Source organism: Uloborus diversus, chromosome 5 (assembly GCF_026930045.1).
Source record: "Uloborus diversus isolate 005 chromosome 5, Udiv.v.3.1, whole genome shotgun sequence".
Taxonomy (NCBI): domain Eukaryota; kingdom Metazoa; phylum Arthropoda; class Arachnida; order Araneae; family Uloboridae; genus Uloborus; species Uloborus diversus.
The window spans coordinates 75,649,564-75,665,201 of NC_072735.1; the positions used below are offsets into that span (position 1 = coordinate 75,649,564).

General features: G+C 32.7%; 1 protein-coding gene across 1 annotated transcript in view; it reads left to right on the forward strand.

The window, feature by feature from the left end:
- Positions 1-5,716: 5,716 nt before the first annotated feature.
- LOC129222648 (nuclear receptor coactivator 3-like) overlaps positions 5,717-15,638 on the forward strand; it is a 126,495-nt gene continuing 116,573 nt past the window's right edge. Inside the window, exon 1 of the mRNA XM_054857178.1 lies at positions 5,717-5,862. The gene's annotated coding sequence lies outside the window, so the exon portion shown is untranslated. The remainder of the gene's footprint in view (positions 5,863-15,638) is intronic.

The following is a 15,638-nucleotide window of genomic DNA, read 5'->3' on the forward strand; positions in this document are numbered from 1 at the left end:
TTCCGACACGATAGAGCAATCGTGACCGATTTCGATCTAGAAATTCACCACCGCCCTGAAAATTAAGGTGAAATTGGTAGAAAGATTTAGGATTTTTGAATTCTGGACGCTATATACACAAAACTTTTCACTTATAAATTATTTTATCATTACGGTTATTGTGATGCAAGTCTGTCTACATACAGTGGCGGATTATTACAGCGGATAGATCAACTCTGAGCTATAACTTGTCTGCCTCCTAAAAATATTTCCTGGCTCCTATGATTTTTTGTTAGCCTCTGGCTATAAATGATGTGCAATATATATATATATATATATATATATATATATATATATATATATATATATATATATATATATATATATATATATATATATATATATATATATATATATATATATATATATATATATATATATATATATATATATATATATATATATATATATATATATATATATATATATATATATATATATATTAAGTTTACCTCAGCAACACTTTATAATCTTCATTTTCGCTACAACGGCCCTTCAAGAACATTATAGATAAAGTTTAGAATGATGCCATGCCTATCATTCCATGGATTTCTCGACTGTAAAATGAAGTGGTAATTATCTATCATGTTAAATCACTTTTCATACAAATTTCAATAAGTTTTTTAGTAAAATATGAAGTTCATTTTAATTCTGGAATAATGTATGTGTTCTTTTCCTTTTTATACTAAATTTTAATTTAATTGGCCCAAAGTAACTAAAAGGTTGGACCACTCTTTTCTAAAGCATAGAGATAAAGGATTAAGTGATGAAAGTGATGAAGTGATTAAAGAGATAAATGGAACAGCTCATCTTTTTGAGCCAAATTCTTTCAGAGTCATTAGACTCGCTTCTTACCTTTAACAGGAGGATTTTCTAATTAAATTTTTTAGAAACAGATAGTTGGTGATATTCCTTTATAACACATAACAGTTCTCAAACGTCATAAGAAAAAAAACTTCACTTGGCCTTTTCTTCAAATCTTTCTTAATTTCTTGGAAAATCTTTATTTTTTAAAACACTTTGATGCACAACAATAGTTGATGAATGTTCCCTAGTCACAACAGTTCACAAACGCAACAAGAAAAAATTTGAAATTGGCTTCTTCTTTCAATCTCTGTGGATTATTTGGAAAGTGTGAGACAAAAACAAATGTAATCAAATCAACACTAGACACAACGGGCGCTGGAACTGTTCTCGGAGCAGAGTTCTGAATTGCACAACCGGTACGCATATCCCGGTGATCCATCTTGTCCTGGAATTATTTAATTATTTACTTTTTGAACGAAGCAAGTTTTAATGTCCTTGGTTTTTTTTAAATGCTGTGTCCATAATAAATACCACGTTATTGACACAGCATTTAATATTAGCTTTAGTCTGCAGTCTATATCATAACCTTGAATTCGTTTTAAGAAAAACATAAGTTTTTTCGTATTAGCTGTCTTATTTTCAACTTTACTGCGAAATATTTCATTACGTCACTTTTTTTTACGAATTAAAAAAACCAGAATCAAAATGGCGAAATAATTGCAACTACAACTTTGTGTTTTATTCGTGACACATAAAAATTTGGACAGAAAACTTGTTCAAATTTTTAACTCGTAATAAATACCAATTATTTTAAAAGTGGTTTAAGTTCAAAACTAGCTCGTCCTACACGAAACGCACGAAGATATATTTATTGCTTTCTCGTTTGCTTAAAACTGAAAGTGTTATGAGCAAAAAAAAAAAAAGAAAGAAAGAAAGAACAAAGAAACATTTCTTTTTTAAATTTTACTACAGACATCAAAGGATTTTTTTTTTTTTGAAAAAAAAAATAACAAAAACTTAAAAAAAAAAAAAATAAATAAAATAAAATAAAATGGAGATTTGACAGTATATTTCTTAATTCTTATTTTTAAGATCCTCGAAAAATAAATGAGATTAAAAAAAAAGACGTAGACTTTAAATTCTCGCTTTTGAAACTCTCAAATATAATTTGGTACTGAGACCATAAATATTTACCGTATAATTCTGTAAAATGAATGAGATTCAAGACCAGTATTTCGCAGCTTTGATTTTTTTCTTCATTTTATAATCAAAGCTATTAACTTTAAAAAAACCTTTATTTAAAGAGGGAAGACTCAGACCTCATCATCCTTCTAAAATAAATTGCGTAAACATCAATAATATAAACAGTAATTTGTGGCAGGAAATTTGATTCCTGCTTTTCTGAACTTCATCTCCATGTGCTGAATTCAATAAATCATTTTTGCTTCAGCAACTCGCAACATTTCATTCAATTTAAATGACATCCGCCTGGTACCTTTAAATGTCGAGTAGCAATCATTAATTTCCGCCATCTGCTAAAAATTAATTACAATAATGAGTTCCAATTCTCAACGATCGTTTTGATTATTTATGTGTAAAATTATGAATGGAATGACTGACGGTTGCTTAATTTTCAACAACCATTAAAACGAAGTTTTCAGCGTCTAATTTTGATACTTTCTTTTCAAATATATCATCCTTATGTGACGAGTCCAATAAATAACTTAAGTCTTTTTCAGAAATATCAGCAGATAAATTATTGCAGTTTGCAATAATTGCTTTTGCTTTATGTTAAGAAAACTTTAGGCCTATAAGGAAATTTAACAAATAGTTTTTTCTCATTCATTGGGAGATAAAAAGGAAGGAAGGGGGTAGCACACGAAACAAAGAAAAAAGACAAAGTTTCTGACGAATTAAAGTTTTCAGAATCGACGATTGCAGGCAGGTTTTGAAACATTGTTTTAGATTTGTTTAAAACATTTTTTTCTTCTCGAATTTCTGTGCTCACCAGTTAATATCTATGAGTCTCTTAAACATATATTTTTGCATAAAGTTCAGGGAATGTTTTTAGATTTTTTATTCACACTAAATGTTGTACAAAAAAAAGACTATTATCATACGAAATATCATTAACTCATAAGTCATAATACCATTTCACATGAGGCAATTATTAGAAAAAAAAATCAGTAAGAAATGTGTGCCATTATAATATTAAACAAAGGATATTATTGTTTAAAAATCATAATAATGAGATAAAACATCTTGATTCGAAAGCGGATAATATTAAAAGTTATTAGCTAAAGAGTAATCGTTCAAAATTACGGTGCCTTAGTAAAAGAAAGATAAGAAATAAAACTTTTAAAGTTAAAGAAATAAATATGCAATCTTGATTATTTAAAAAGTGAGGGTGCACATGTGTGTGTGAGAGAGAGAGGGAAATAGAGAGAGAGAGAGACCTGACAAAATTCTCACCATTGCTTTTTACTTTAAACACATGACACACGCGATGATTTTTATCATCATTGAAATGAGTGGCCATTTGTAGAGCAGATTTCTGACTCATGCTTTTCAAAAGTTTCATCCACTGCGGCAACAGCCAAATTTTAACCATCTGCAGAAAAAGAAAAAAGAAATCTTTACGGCACTATTTCCTCTTATTAAAATTTTTTTACATTAAAACTAAACGTTGCATCACATTTCGATATGACGAATTTCGCTTGAAGTGATTATAAAATATTAACTTCTAAACTCACTTCATATTGAATCTTTTGCTCGGTCAATGGCAATTTGCAGCACGTGGGTTCAGGTAGCGAGTTAGTTCTTCATGTGTCGCTATCTTAGTCTCTGTGTTGGACTACATCCGTATTCGGAGCTGTATCGTTGTGTGCCCGAGGGTTCATCCTACAGGTTTTTATGTCTTTGTTAGTTTTTCTGAAGACATTTATATTTTCCTTTGACTTTCCAGTCTACTACAAGTGTTCATCGGCCTCTCAAAAAAAGTTCCTGATTGATTTTCATACTAATGCTTTCTGCAATTATTACGGTTACTTGAAAGCATTATTTTCGAATTAAGTTTTGGTTTTTATGTATATATCAATCTATTTAACTAAAGCATAGTGTACAGTAGTGGTCAAAATTGTAGCTTGTTCAATCCATTAGCACGGGTATGACAGTTTTACTCTTATACTATTTGCACTTTATTTGCGGATCGTTAAACTTTAACTTTTAATTGTGATATATTCCAATGTAAGGAACCGTTATGTAATTATAGTATGAAGTATCAACTTTCTAAAAAACAATTTTGTATCTGGAAAAAAAATAATAAATATTTGTACGTGTTGCAGGTGTGATCATACCTTCACGCCCGAAACATGTACACATCATTATTATTTAAATACAAGAAAACTTTTTAGACAGACTTCTTGAAATCACGTGGCTCACTCCTCCAATAAAATTACTTGAATTCTTTTCCCTAGCAAAATCTCTCAATTTGATGTGGGAAAGAAGAACAAGAAACCAAATTTTAAAATAAAATAATTAACAGAACTATCAACTCCTTCTTTGTCACTATTGATTCTTCGATTTGTTTTCTGAGAGCTTATTTATCAATCATTGAACTGCTTGCATTATTATTTTCGGTTTATCTTTAGCAATGATAGGGTATGTTCGTTTTATTTCTGAAGTGCACGTATAGTTTTATTTCTACGTGAAAGTTACTTGGATTATTTCGAAACAGTTGTAGTATATCTTTCTGCTTTTATTTCACTGGTGGTTTTTGGTCATTTCGTAGAAAAGTGTTGCCATTTTTTGCTTTTACATTGATACGGGGAAGTGAGAACTATATTGCAAAATATTTCATCCCTGTCTTGGCGTCAGCATTTATATTTTAGAGTGCATGTATTTTAATAAACATGGCTGTAGTCTGGCTGTGATAAGATAACTTTCGATTGACTCGGGATTATATTATTCTATTTGTAAAAATAGGGGTGAGAAAAGCCAGTTTGCTCTGCCAATAACGGTAACGGTTATTTGTGTCGCTTCAGTACAGTTTTTTGTTTCTTTTTCAACTAAAACATAAAAGAATTTGTCTAAGATCAAGCGCCTTGTTATTAGAATCATGATATATTTAGGTGAAAAGCTGTAGATTTGAAACATTTCTCATAAACATGTTCAAATTATAATTAAAACAAATTAGGAAGTTAAAATAAGTAAACAATTAGTTTAGCTGAAAGCGAACTAATAACTAACTTAAACAAAAACTGTTTTAATGCAAAACAACATGTACAAAAAGCAACTACTACTGTCCTAAGAAAATATGGTGGAGCAAAAAATGATTGATGTTCTCAAAAACTTTCATTTTCTACTTTGAAAACTAAGTTCAAAAATGTAAAAAGTTTAATTAGGAATAATGCTCTTGAATCAATTTCATTTAGCGATCGCTCTCACATTGAAACTCATCCCTCTTCAAATGATACCGAAACTTCGCTAAGACGCGAAAAAGTATTTTCGTTTCGCTTCCCAGGTGGCGCTCGAGCCGGTGACGTAACGTCGGCAGCTGGCGATCTCTTCACTTCTCCGTTTCTGCCAGCAGTCACTCCGCGAAGGTCGCTCGCTCGGGTGAGTAACCGAGAACCAAGGACACACCAATGTACCGGTAATAACATCTTTAGGGAAATATCTAGCAACAAATAGTAATACCAGTAGCGCTGCCGAGAGAGCATCTGAAATGTGTGATTGGGTCGCTGCGGCGGCAACTCCGCCAGCACTGACTTGGTCCCCATACGAGAAAAAAAAAGCATTTGTTTTGCCTGTGGATTAATTATTACTGACTTCAGTGTTTATAAGCTGTGTGTGCGCGACGGGATTTACTACTAGTGGTGCGTGTATTTATATCCAGATTTTTTTTTTTTTTTTTTTTGTCGACGTGGAAGAAACTGTGTGACACTTTGTGTTCGTGCATTGGATTTTTATATGTTGTGGATCGTTTGGACGTTATTTTAAGGATGGCATGATGACGTAAGTACTTTTTTTAGAACAATATATTTTTTAAATACTTTTTTATTTTCGTATAAATTGTGTGGTAACATGTCAGTTAGGTGATGGGATCTGGCAATGATGGCGTATGCATAGTTTCAGTTGCGCCTCGAATATTGTAAGAGCATGGAGAACTGATCAAAAATCACGTGCAAATTATTACATTTATACTTTGTATAGACTTGAAATCTATATAAATTATTTTGAACACGAACGTTAATTCATACGGATTTTACGTATTATTTTTTTCTTTTAACAAAAATTATTTCGGTTCTTTAAATTGATTATTTCAACCGTAATCAAATTTTTAAACAGTTAATTGTTTCTGGGGGAAAGTTTAATTCAATTGACAACACTTGTTACCAGTTCAGGAAGTAAAGCAACTATAATTTATTACTGTGCAATCTGTCTCTGAGAAATAGGATGCCTGACTGTTAGTCATGATTAAACGAACGAGATAAGGCTTGAGTTCTACCCCAGTGGAAAGAATCTAGTTAACAGTTTCAGACAGGAGTTGTTCTTATTTCGCCGTGTACTTAAATTTTTGAAAAGATTTTCATTTTGCCGAATTGTAAAATATGAACACAGGTACCTGAATCTAATGAGGAGAGCCATGGTATCAGTTTTTTTTTTTTTAAGTTGCAATTTTAAAATGCCGATTCCAAATTTGCGTAATGATGATATCTTTGGGAGGTCACAGTAACCACCCATTGGAGAGCCCCTGATTTCACAAATTTAATTCCCTAAAGCAGTTTTATCCTAGCTTAGAAATTTGCAGCGAATATAAACACTCTCTTTAAATGTAATGCTTAAACATGTTACAAATTTTAAATGAAGCAATGTTTTAAAAATCTTATTACTGCCAAAATGAAAAAATCCATTAAAATTAATTTTCTGATTCAGTCATTAGCTTTAAAGTGCAGTTTTCATGGTATATATATCCACATCCACTACTAGACACCTTCATAAATCCAATAAAGGAGTATTCTTCGTAATTTAGGAATGATTATCCCATACAATATTAATACTTTGTATTAGCCTTGAAATCTTCATGCGCAATATACTAGTAAATCTGTATCTCCAAAATTGCTGAATAGATGTTCTGCAGATCTTCGATTTATGCATTATGTACAATTAGGGGAATATGGACGTTTCGATTAAACATGTTGACTCTCGAAATGAACGCATATTTATGTATCAACTTGTCTGGATTCTGCTACCCTTCTCTATACACCATAAATCATTATCTAGGTGAATTGCAATGGAGCACAAGAGTCTCAAGCATCCTTTTTCCCCAGTAAATTTATGCCAATAGGCAGAATTTCTGCCTATTTCCCGTTTATTCTGAAGAATGGAGTTTTGTTACAAGCACTTCTTTTGTTAGAAATCAAGCAGTGCAAAATATACAAAAACTAAATGCGAACGTTTCCAAGAAAGACACTTGAGCTTACTTAGTTCTTCATGAATCTGCAGCATTTCATGCTTAAATATGTGGTCTATAGATTACTATTATTACATAATCAATGTCAGTTCCACTTTTGTCGTCCTCTTCATCTTCTTATCAGCGCTTATTGCGTGAAATCTACTTCTATAGTTATTTAGGTCACACTATGAAATCTAATATTTTCATTTCGTTCAATGATGTCATGGATATTTCCTTCAAAAAATTACATCGTTTGTCGTTGAATGAAAATTTCTCAGAATAAACACTTTTTCAGTGATTGGGGAAAATATTACCAGTTAAACCCAAAATTGCAATCAAAACTTTTCATTGTAAATTTGAATCTGAATGTGTCTTCATTAATTACACCTTGTAAAAATATATTCATAAAAAAAAGAAAAATGGAGGAGAAAAAAATATTTTACAGGATGAATAAGTACATCGAAATCGCGCGGTCACATTCGGCTTTTTTTGGACTCAATATCCATTTGTAGGCTTCATAACTTAGTTTAATAGTCAGAATTCCGTCAAAAGCGTAAAAAATTGCACGAAGTTGAAAAGAAATGTAGAAGCTTATCCTCCGGTGATCATAAAAACCTGAACTTATGAAATAACATTATGGAAAGAAATAATAACTTTACCCCTTTTGCAAAACGTAAAATATAAAAACTATGTAAGACTTCTGTCGGCTGCCTTTTCTTTCATCAGCTGCATAAGCTCACATTTTGTTGAAATGAAAAAGTGTTTTCTTGTACTTGTTACTTTGTTTCCTTCATTGTTACACATGTATGCAATTTTATGCTTTTAGCATTATTTTTTAACATTAACATTTTCGAATATGTATTTTCCAACTATTTCACTGTTAATCTTTGCTATAAAGAAGAAAATTAATCATATCATTTGCTTTCCAGTATTTTCCTCCCCCATAGTAATTATTTTCTAATTTCTAGTGAGCAATTTATACTTTCGCAAAGAAGTTTAATTTTATGCATTAAAACTGATAGAACTGAGGCTCATTTATCATTTCAAATTTATTGCGGAATTTGAATCTATTAATTTATTTTAAACCTAATAGTTTTTCAACACTAAGTTACATGTGCAGATGGAGCTTAATTTGAATAGGAGCTCACGGAGGCTGAGCTCTTAAGAATCTTTTATATTTATGCAAATTGGATCCTTTTTGGGCGAAATTCGGGCTATTGATGCGAAAACGCGTCTGGGAACTAGAGGGCGCCCGCACTTCTTTTAGTAAAAATTAAGCCCTGTCTTCTTCTCCAGCCATAGAAGAATTGCGAAGTAGAAAGTAACAAACGATTCAGCATTTTCTTATTATCTCCTGCTTCTTTTATCTGTAATAGATTTGCAACTAGGCTGAGTCGGCATTTGTTGTTTTCAGTGCTACGTCATGGTCAGTAAGTTGACGCGGCTATGGTTAGTTGATAAATGTTTATCAGTATATCACTGTAACGAACTATAAAAGTCTTTCAAGGCAATTCAAATTTATTGATTCAAATTGTGTAGACGGTGACATATTGAACTTGTGTGTGCGTATCAGCAGTAGGGGGTTTCAATCCCGAAGGATTACGCTCGATTTTTAGCGGGATTGATGCCGCTGGTTTTATAGTATAATCCCGCATACTTTTATTTTTTCTCCTACTTCGTAAATGAAACGAATAATTTCACAAGTGTCATCTGAAATCTGACTCACTTCCTTTCTAGAATACCTGAAAGAGCAGGAAAAGGTTTATGTTGTTCTGTGTTGTTTTTAGGAGGAACTTATCAATCAACGTGTTACAACTTCGTTTTCTTGCTTTTTTTTTTTTTTTTGCTTTTGTTTTTCAAGGAGGGGGAAGGAAGTTTTTCTTATTAGGGTGTGACAAAACTCCTTTTAAAAGTTTGGTTGATTTTGAAAAAAAAAAATGAGAAGAAGAAAAGCATTTTTTGAAGAAATAATCCAAAATTCTCGTTCGGCAGATTTAAGTTTTTTGGTTTTAATAAAATTTTGTGTGGTTTACGTGGGTCTGAAGGGGTATCATTTTATCACCCCCCCCCCCAAAAAAAAAAAATTTTTTTTTTTTAATATACTCTAATACTCATGGCCGAAAAAGTGTCATCATTTGCACATCTGGCTTCGAAAAAATTAGAAATTTTTTCTCCAAGTCAAAAGTCATGTAATATGTTTCTTGAGCTTCAGCTTTAAATTTTCTATTGCTATCGTCACTTTTATTACTCTGCTCGAATTCGAGTAAATATCCTCGGAAGTTAAAAGTGGCGTTAACAAATATGTAATTTTCAAATGTCTATACTCCACCAATTTAAAAATAAACGTCTTCATCATTTGTTATCAGGAACTATGACTCATCATTAACTTTCGATTGACATCGGAATGTTACAGGAAATCATCCAAAAAAGGATAATATACTTAGGAAGTCGATAGAAATTCCAAGACCCCAGAAATATTACTCGCTATAAAAAAGGTTTGCTTGTTCAAAGCGAGTTATGCTTTTTGACTTAGCATTGTACCAGCTGTATTTCTGATTTCCTCGTTAAACCCGTGCTCATCATAAGTAGTAATTAATTTTCATCTTTTTTAACTTCGTAGTAAAAGATAAATTTTAAATTCATCTTTAATTATTACCTTTCAAACTATTTTATAATTTATTTATTCTGCAAATTCTGAACCGGAGGTTTGTGGATTCTACACCATTGCACGCTAAAACTTGTGTTCTAACAGGACCAGAATATTGTTATTACATAATCGGTGTCAGTTCGACTCGTGTACTCTTCCTTTTCTAACTATCAACGTTTATCATGTGAAATCTATTTCTAAAGTTTATGTCATGCGATCTGATCCAATATTTTCATTTTGTTGAATGATAGCATAAATATTTTTTTACAAAAACAAACAAACAAAAAAAAAATACATTTATTTGTGTGTAACATTTTATCAGAAAGTAAAAATTTCAGCAATCTTTCTCAGTTACTAAAGAGTAAAACATTACAGTTAGAAACAAAATTACAATGGCAGTATCTAATCGTTCCGTTATTAGTTGTTTATTTCATGTATTGTTTTTAGGATGGCAACAGTGGTTCTTAAAGTTAAATACCAAGTGTGCTCTATTTTTCTTGTGAGGTGTGTTATGATAAAGAAGCAGTGGCTTCTAAAATATTGTTTAATAATAACCGAAAAAAAGCAGTGGCTTTACAGTTTTTGAATAAATTTCATTTGATAAACCTTTTCAACAATCCTACTTAGTTCACTACATTTATTGTTAGTGTGACGAATTGTTTTTGTCCTGAATGAATGCTACAGACAGTTTTAATGAGAAATTTGAATCTAAATATTTCTGAATAAAATAACTCTTGTCAAAGAATGGTTTTCGTTTTCTCGAAAATAGGGAAGAAGAGGTAAAAGAATAAAATTTTGGGAATTAATTCTGTCACATCCTGTTCTATTCCTAAAGTTGTTATCTGTGTGATTTAAGCTGTCCGTGTTGTAATGTGCTTACAAAGTAACCATTTGGTTTCCAAAATCTGCCGTTTCCAGCAATTTGTGAAACACTCGAGCATTCCATGTTTCTGGTACTGGGAAATATTTCCGCCATTACCACAACTGGGCACTGTATTGCGAGATGTTGTGCAGCGCCACTATTCGGTGTTTTTGAGCGTGACATCTGTTTCCGTGAGTTTAACCGCATTCCTTTCTTTGCTAGCTGCGGGCGAACGGCATACGCTGGAAAAACTCTGAATTTAATACCGCAAGAAGAGTTACACGATGTTTTTTTTCTTTTTGCTCTCTTAACAGTATTCATTATATTTTTTCTAAACTGTAAAATGCGTTTGTTTTGTAATTAAAATGAAGTTATGTCTCTTTTCTGTGAATATGCATGGTATAAATTAGTTGAAATGTATGCTAAAAGCATCTTATGAGATTCCCGAATTCAGCATTCAGCTGGTGAACTTATAGCTTGGCAAACATTTTGTAAAATAAACGTATGCGTTAAATAGCTCAAAACAAATTAACGTATAAATGAATTTTAAAAAATGAATAAATGAATAAAATAAAAGAAAAGCAAAGTGATAAAATAAATAAATTAATTAAAACAATAAAAATACAAAAAAGAGCATTATGTTACACGATTTGTGTTTCTTGGTAATTAATATAATTTTACAATTGGTTCTTCAAGAAAGCATGAAAAAAATTATTTCCCTACAAAAACTTTTTTGGCGATTAATAAAACGAAAAGTAGAAATTTGAAGGAAATGTACCAATTTTTCGGTTTGTCCTTATTCAAATGCGTAAAGACAACATTATATTTCAGATCAATAATATGTTGGGAAATTTTCTTCAATGAGTTCTGAATGTGTAGTTTTGCGAGTGTATCGTCACCTCAAGCAGCAGAAGGATAATATCTTAGTATTATTCCTCGAATTAGATGTCTTACTGTTGCTCTGAAGCGACAGAATATCTTATCACTATCACAAATAGCCCCTTTCATGCGTTAAATATAGGATACCTGGCAAGGACGGATGCAAGAGAGGGGCGATCGCCCTTCCCTTGGAGGACCACTAGCAATTTTTCGGAAGTGAAATCCTAAAACGCAAATGTAGACCTTTTTTGATGACCATAGGGAAAGGAATAGGATTCAAATCACCCTCTCGGAAACATTTCGGAATTAAAGTTACAAGAAGGCAATTTTAGACTATCTTCCATGATGTTAGGAGGAGGGGTTTTGAAGCATTCCAACGGAAATATTACGAAATTGAAGTTTTAAAACGCAATTTTAGAATACACCTTTTGAAGCAAAATTAAAGAAATAGGTTCAGGGACCTCCTTGGATAAATCTCTATTGTTTAGTTGTTTCTGGCCTCCCAAAGCATAAAATAAAAATTCAACCGCCCCCTCCTTGGAATATTTCTAGATCCGCCCTTGATACCTGGCAGTGGCGTTAAAAGTTTTGCATGTGCTGATGAAAGCGATTTTTGCGGTGGTGTAAAACTCCTTCCCCATCAATGGGTGCGCCAGTGACTTTTCACAAAAGAAGAAACTGAAAAATTTCTCTTATATCTTTCTTTTTATATAGCCTCTGTCATATGGACCACCCCACCTTTTAAAATGAACTAATTTACCCAAGCCCATTATCCTGTACCCTCCTTTTAATGTGTCAACATGACACTTTTGTCCTCATACGCTATTGGAAATCCTGTCATTATTCTAACACCCCAATCATAAAGTTTTTTATGGATCGCCTTATCGGTCAATACCTCTTTTTATACTTCCGCTGCTGCCTATGTGACAGCCCAATAAAATGGGAAGTATTTTGTTCATCCGCGTAGCAGCGCATTTCTGCTAAATTTCAGTTCCGATATTCACTTTTTTTAAGTTGAATAACGCTTCCTTAATCGCTGTCACTTTCTATTCTTGTGAGTTTTATTAAACAGATTCATTCTTGGCTCAGAAGTCAGAAATTTTTATTACGTCATAAAATGTCCGCGGAATTGCATTTGTACAAGCCAATACTAGACGTCTCTATATCAATGTGTGCTTTGCAGTTTTATTCTTAGTTTGACGAGCGTAAGATAAGCAAAAAAGTTAGTTTTGTGCATTTTGTGTGTGTATGCTGATCATTTAAAAAATAGCGCAACTACTTTTTTTTTACTATTGAATGTGTTTCAAGAACCTGCGAAATTATGTTTAAAAATACTAATTTTATCATTTATGGTTTTATGAAAGATATTCATATGGGTAATTAAATATTGCTGCAATTCAGTGAAATGTTGCGCCTGCATTTGGAAAGATCCTGAGCAGAAATAGGAATAGTCGAAAAAACAGGAAATTTTTGGGAAGAAAACTTTAATCCCCCTGTAGGATTTATCTTCACTCGGAAAAAATGAAAAATCTTAAATTACTGGCGTAAAATAATGTACTCGGGAATTTATAATATTTACATTCCAATGTTTTTTTCTTAAATTATTATTTGATTTTTGGTATCGCACATAAAACTAACTTTGCTTACACGGGCTGCAAGATCGTTCAATTTCCTTGCACATCAGTGTGTAATTTGCTACTTTCATCTCTAAATCTCTAAATATACACACATACACATTAAAGTGTATCGAAAAAAACATTTTTGGCGGTAGCTAAAACATGAAACTACTATGTTTTACCAATTTCCTACGTTTGGTTCGTCATTGTCAATAATATGTGGAAGAAACGCAACGGTGCATTGCAAGTATATAAAATAACAACAAACTAAGTAAAAGGAAGATTGCTTCACATCCTACCCACACGTGTTTTGAAAGTCAGCTTCGTCAGTCATTTGAAACAATTGCGAGAAATTTTTCATGAGGGCGGGGGTTTCACAGAAATTTTTTTGAAATTGAAGGCTGAAAAGCGTAATTTTAGGCTTTTTCATGTGTGTTCTACATTTACTTTGCGGTATTATATTTGAAAGGGACTAGGATCTCCCATCTCCACCTTTCGCTACGCCACTATTTGAAACTATACTTTTCGTTTCTATTGAAACAAATAATGTGCATCTCCATACCTTGTGCTTGTTCGGAGGAAAAGTCGACGCAAAGATTGCCGGATGTGTCGAAAACATGCCTCCGGTCACTTGGCGAGGATGACCTCATTCGGTCAGACACGCGTCTCGCCGGATTTTTCCGCAGTGAACTTGGTCAGTAGACGATTTTGATAACTCTTTTCTTTTAGGATGTTATTCAATTGCTTTTTGATTTTTCCAGTGAAGAGAAAATTTCTTTTCAATCATCATGCCATTGTTGATTTTCCAAAACTGAAAGTAAGTGTAATAAAGTACACACGGGTACCCCGATAGGAGATACGGGAGGTCACTGTGACCTTCCAAAGATTTCCTTATTCAGCAAATTTTGTCTGACGATTCGGCAAAATTGTCATTATTCGGCGAACTTTGGAGCTCCATTCGGCAAATTGAGAATTTCCGCCCTCCCAAATATTAAGTTCGTAGTACTCGAATACTCCTGAAAGTACAAGAATAAGTAGTTAATCAATAGTGGGAGTTTAGTAAATGATCCTTGTGTGGAAATTAAGATTGTCGTTAAGAAATATTACGTAATAAAAAAGTTAAAGTACGTTTAATGTCGTTAAGAAATATTACGTCGTTAATTGATGTCGTTAAGAAATTGTCGTTAAGAAATATCACGTAATAAAAAAGTTAAAGTACATTTCTACAAAAAAGTACGGGAAACAATATTAAGATGTTAATGACTGTATCATAAGTTTAGTAAATGAAAATGATTTGTATAGGCACAAGAAATTTTTCAGAAAAAGTTAAGGAGCGTCGTTTCTGCTTTGATGGGACATTATAATCGGTTATAATTGCATATTCAGTCTCAAAGGAATTTAAAATTTTTAAAAAGGTGCACAATCCAGTCTACAAACACGTCTACTCAGCAACCGGGAGACAAAAACATTTTTTTAAGTCATTTCCTTTTTTAAATTGTGTTGAAGGAAATTACTGTTGCCACTTTATGTACGAAAAACACCTTTTGAAGTCTTACTTTTGAAATAATTACTAACACTTCATTGTTCATTCACTAAACGGTCTACCCTACCAGGAACTTTTCCAAGTTGCAAGAAAAATGTATAGTTTTATGAACTTGTTTTCTTTTCAAACTTGAAATTAATGTAATAACACCATGAAAAGTACAGAAACTAAACACGTTTCCCCGGTAAGTTTATAAATTACAGTCATTTAAAAAGCAAGCTACGCTGTGCGCAAAATCCATGGTGGTTTGAGGGACAAGTGTTGGGATGTAGCAGTGATTTTATGGATGGCAGATTGTGGCGGGGGTTCTGCCCCACCACTAGGAACATCAGGAACCTCATTAATCGCCAGACACAAACACACCTGTTCTCCGGCTTTTATTTTCCAATCTGCGCAAGAGAGTCGTGCGAGCGCCAGGGGAGGGGGCAAGACTCCCCCACTTTCGCTTTTTTCCCCCTTCTATTTTTGATAGGGCGGTGCCGGAAGTGAAACAGTAGCCCGGAGCGCTTGCCGTGTACTCAACTGCCTAGAAAATGGGCGAAGGTTTTGGGGGTGGCAGTTTTTCTCTCATTAATGGGATGGTTTATTGTACTACCCTGAACGTGAAGCAGAAAATTGCCCTGGTACTTTTTGTCTCTCTCTCTCTCTCTCTTTGTTTTTTGCAATTGCAAAGTTTGTTGTGGTTTCGGAAATTCGAGATAGGTAAATGTTTGTGTGAGTTTTTTTACCCCAACTTTCCGGCAACCCTTTTACATTCATGAATAATACGCAGTTTGTGATATTGACAT